This window comes from Magnolia sinica, chromosome 12, assembly GCF_029962835.1.
Source record: "Magnolia sinica isolate HGM2019 chromosome 12, MsV1, whole genome shotgun sequence".
Classification (NCBI taxonomy): domain Eukaryota; kingdom Viridiplantae; phylum Streptophyta; class Magnoliopsida; order Magnoliales; family Magnoliaceae; genus Magnolia; species Magnolia sinica.
The window spans coordinates 83,098,398-83,103,649 of NC_080584.1; the positions used below are offsets into that span (position 1 = coordinate 83,098,398).

At 35.4% G+C, this 5,252-nt stretch overlaps 1 long non-coding RNA gene across 2 annotated transcripts; it reads right to left on the reverse strand.

The window, feature by feature from the left end:
* Window positions 1–1,083: 1,083 nt before the first annotated feature.
* On the reverse strand, window positions 1,084–2,500 carry LOC131221922 (uncharacterized). 2 transcript variants are annotated; one of them, XR_009159667.1, is made up of 4 exons: window positions 2,278–2,500; window positions 2,055–2,192; window positions 1,832–1,983; window positions 1,084–1,284 (listed from the first exon to the last, which is right to left on the reverse strand). It is a non-coding gene; the product is annotated as an uncharacterized LOC131221922 (long non-coding RNA). The 2 variants fall into 2 exon arrangements; XR_009159666.1 differs by having other exon boundaries at window positions 2,055–2,500.
* Window positions 2,501–5,252: the final 2,752 nt, after the last annotated feature.

Below are 5,252 nucleotides of genomic sequence, written 5' to 3' on the forward strand. Positions count from 1 at the left end.
GCTTTATTTAAAGACACCAAGTTTCATGATGAAAATCCTATTGATCTATTTTGTGACAACCAAACAACTATTCATATTGTGATTAATCCTGTATTTCATGAACGAACAAAACACATTGAAATAGATTACAATTTTGTCAAAGAGAAGGTTCTAACCAAGGTGATTTCTACTCTATTTATACAAATTGAGGACCAACTAGTAGACTGCTTCACAAAAGCAATTGAAAAACTAAAGTTACAAAGCTTGTTGCACAAGTTGGGTGTCATCGACATCTCAACACCATCTTGAGGGAGAGTGTTGAAGGCTATTCTAGAAGTTGTGTTTTGTCAGTTATTAGGACTCTCTTGTAAATAGTTGCGTCACACACAACTTCTCTTCTCTCTCACTAGAAGTTGTGTTATAACACAACTTTCTTACTCCTCTTAACTGCTATAAATATATTTTAATGTATTCATAATCAAATTAATAAAAAGAAATTATAAATATCTCTCATACCTAGTTTTCACTTATTGGATCGATTTTTAAGTTAATGATCTTAAAAAATAATGGTGTAACAAGCTACCAAACACTCATGGGAAGGACAAAAGATGCCAAGCGGTCAACACCATAGGCTGTAATAGGTCATCTCCACCGTACACGTGCCAAGAAGCATATCATTCGGGGTACAATGAATACGAAAAGGGAAAAAAACTACGAATTAAATCCATAGCTGATATCACCATGGCCACCGTTCGTAGCACGTCCGTAACAATAGGTCGCAAAGATTTGGCTTCGGAATAGATAGTTACTGATTAAATTCGTAGCTATTCTTTCAGTACCTCAAAATACATATAGCTACGAGTTATATTTGTAGCTAAAACTAGAGCTAGAGTAGCAAGAGTAACGGTTCCAGATAAAGAGCTACCGTTATTAGCCGTAGCTATTGTCTATATTAAAAAAAAGAAATTTTAATAATGGTATTTCTTACCATTGTAGTACCCTGATAGAAATTATAATAATAATATCTGACAATAACCAATTTTACTTAGAGATCTCTGGTATCTACCTTCTTTCTCAAATAAGCGCCTACTACATGATAAAAGATCATTGAATTTCATGCTTAACTCTATTGAACTCAAATTTCAAGTTTTCATCTAATCACAATCACATGATAAGGCATCACCTGGTCAAGATTTTGGACTCGCTCGACGGGATTGATGGGCTCAGCAGGATTCACAGCCTTTGATATAGCAGCCTTCACCAAAGCAAAATAATAACTGAGTTCCTATCAAAGTCGCACCTCACCTGTGCAGGCACCGTGCAACATAAATTTTTGCTTGAATTTATCCTCGCAATTCACAATTGAATCAAATCTTCAGTAATTGAATGCATAACTCAAAATAACTAACACTAGGAAAGAATACAATGATTTTCTAATATCATCAATATATTTTTCTGCACACTTATTGTCAAAAGAACTGGATTTCCCTTCACATTCTATTCAGGTTAACAGGCCCCTAATGTTGAGAGCATATCTGGTGTGAGAAAATAGTCTGTGTCATGTATATTAAATACTGTCATCAAAAGAAAGCAAGCAATGCACGGAAACAGCTGGAAGATACTGTAAAGTTGACCGGCCTTAAGCATGTAACCACAAGCCTTTTCAAAATAGAAGGGGTATCAAGTTCACACATGCATCCCAAACTTCCTAAATTAAACAATTAACTTCTGACGGGAAATATATATATATATATATATATATATATATATATATATATATATATATATATATATATATATATATATATATATATCAAGGAATTGATGAGAGTTTGACATCTAGAGAACTCACGAGAATGAAAGCATATTATGAACTTTAGGTGCTGGTGGCATATCCACGAACAAAGAATTTGAGAAGAAAGAAATTCGCCTTCGGGCTTCTAGGTTGGATGGTACATCCATTGCAGATTCCTTCACAGTGAGCAACAGATATAGCCTTCTGATCTCGAACAAGGAAAATAATCAGCAAGCCACTATTAGAAGACCAGAACTTCTCATTATATCAGCTTGCTTACCTTCTCTTTCCAGGCTTCTGATTCAGGTGTGGAAATTTGATTGCTCCAGAGGATGCAAATAACTAATATTGTTGATCAAGAGTTGTCATCCCTTCATACCTTCCGTAAGGACCACCACCATGGCTTGAATCCAAAAGGCTGCCCAAGAAAAATGTAGAACAACATTAAAACATCAACTAATAAATTAGCATTTTATGAAAGAATCAAATTGAAAATGCTTCACCTGGAAAACTGTTCCTCCATTATGTCTCTAGTCACAACCTCCAGCATGTCTTGGAATAGAATGATGACCCGATCCCTTTCTTCAGGTTTATTGTCCAACTGAAATGATTAAACAAAGATTTGGCTTTTATAGATTACACAACCAAGCTCGTTTGTGGCAGCAATGAAATATGAAACATTTCAGATATGAACCAAATATTTAACCAGCTTAACAAAATGGTCATAGAGGCTACGGAAACCGCTCATCTATAATTCACTTATTAGGGTGTCATTGGCTATATGTTTCTCAACTTCAGAAAATATATCATTTATGACCCTGAAATGTAAGTGAAACCATGGACAAGAATTATCAGGAAATGCAACTGTAGTGAAATAATAATCCCACCAAAAGGAGAAAAAAAAAAAAGGCAGAGCAAGTAGACCCCATTGTATATCTGTTAAAAAATGAATTATTAGATCATTTGTAATTAAAACATTCCTTAATCTTTTTCACGTGGCCCATCAACTGAGTGCTTGATAATGTTTCTAAATGATGCATAGCACTCATGAACAACACAATACATGTAATTGTCTGCATTGATTCTCTTTTTGAGCTCATGGTCCTTACCATTGCTATCTTTCGCCATATCCAATGCAATTGGAATCTAATAGCAAATACAGCATAGCATGTGAGCATAGGATTCAGTTTTTTCAGTACTAAATCAAACAAGCAATACAAACCTTGCTGGCAAGCAGGAAAGGAGACCATTGGATAAGGTCCAAATCACGATCAGCACAATATGGAACTAGCAACAAGTCCATTTCCCTGAAATTTTGAATGAGCTTATTACATTTTTTGACATGATAAATGAGGGCAATAAGAAATTAAGAAATAATACTTGATGAATCTCCTTGACATAATTAGCTCCAGGAGTCAATATTTCAAGCTCCAATTACCTATTACTTATTAAATCTTCCTCTCTAAAACTACTAATAATTTTGTTCCACAGTTGGGCAAATTTCACAGCCTGCTTCTCTTTATTAGATGGGATCTGAAATAACAAATTCACGTCCATGTAATTTCAAAGTTGATAATTCCCTCAATACACTAGTAGAACATACTTCAAGAAAAATCTAAAGCAGTAACTCAAGCAAAAACAAATTAAAAGTAAATAATAATAAAAAATACTCACCATTGGGGCATGAACTGGAGTTGGTTCAGTGCCAAGATCAAACGTGTTGGTAGTTTTTGATTTCTGGGGAAATGCAGGCATTGACTGCACGAAAAATCCATATTTTCCATTATTTTCAGGCCAAACTCTCATTCCCTGGGATAGCCAATCTAGAAGAAGCAGAGGCTTTGCTTCCAATAGTCAGAATTGACATAAATACTAAATGCACTCATTAGATGGTCCCCACTTACATGTTGAATTAGACTATCGGTTGTCCATTGACTTCAACATTGTGGCCCACCTAATGAGTAGATCATCTTGACTTTGATGCAAGGTGATCTTTATGATGGGCCAGGGTACAGATCTGCTGTACTAAGTAGCATGTTGGTTAGAAAGATAGAGATGCATGACAGGTTAGCATATCTCAGATTGTAGGGGATTAGTTCTATAGAAAATCAGTCAGTTCGACTCATCAGTGGATCACATTGGCCTATTGAATGTGAACTACTGAATGTTTTTAATAAAATCCATCTTATTTTTGTTCAATAATACCACTCTTCATAGTGAGTTTTATGGATCCAACACCCATAAGCTCCCCGTATATTGTTTTGTGATGTACAGCGGGCCGTAGACCTATTCCTAATGTAGATGAACCGAAGGAAGCTCAAATAGAAGCAGACATAATCCATCAGATTTGGGCCTAGTCCTACGTGAGGCATGGCATAACTAGGCCCCAAGCAACTTAACCAGAATGTCCAACAGAACCAAAGCCTTAATCGCCCAAAAGCAAATCTAACGCAACCATTAATAATAATAATAATAATGAAATAAGTAACAAACAGAAAGAAATTCAACCAGTAGGCCTCTTGATCAGCATTTCATCTCCATACACAAGCCTATAATCCGTTTCATGCATTCAAGTCAGGAATTCGGCGAAAATCGGTGCCGTATGGATCCTTACTCTTGCTCCGGTGGTAGACTCTTCAGGAGTTTCAACACCCGGTCAGGGGTTTGAGTATCCATAGGTGGTGACATCCCACTATGGCGTGAGTGTGTGGGGGTGTGTGTGTGTGTTAAAAATAAAAATAAAAAAATAAAAAATAAAAATAAAAAACCGGGAACTTTGGTAGAAAGAAGCCTTTTCAACCATTATCTGACACTGACTACTTTCTTCATACACGTGTATTATAAAATTATCATACATGTTCTTGTCTTTCACATGTATAGTAACACAACCAATATAAAATTTTCAGCTTCTCTTGAATCTCTCTCCTGCTCTTACATCATAACCTTGACCAAGCTATTTTGGTTATGCTTTGCATTTCGTATTTTTTCCAATCAATTCGCATTTCTATGTGTAAATGTTTTGTTCATTTGTCTTGCACTCATGCTGTCTGATCTCTATATGCTTTTTAGGCTTTCCGTAGATAGTCATGACAAGCATTTTAATGGTTATTCATTGACTTTTTTAGTTCTTGGAAATGAACTTGGAAGATGAAGCTGAGGAAGATGGTGCCAATGTTGATCTTGACTCACGAAGGAAGGGGAAGTGTGTTGTTCCATAAACATCTACAAGCCAAGTGAGTTTGGATTTCTTTTTTCATTGATTCAGTATCTCTTGGATTGCTTTATCTGGATTATACTACTGTTTTTTTTTTTTGGATTGCTGCTTAAGTTATATTTTTCTTTTCTTTTTCTGTTACCTATTTGAGCTAACTTTATTATTGGTTGGTTTTTGTCCTTCACAATTAGCTTTTCTTTGCCAAGTTTTATATGTTGTATTGAGATCATGTTTCAAATTAATGAGATTTTTCCCACCATTTTG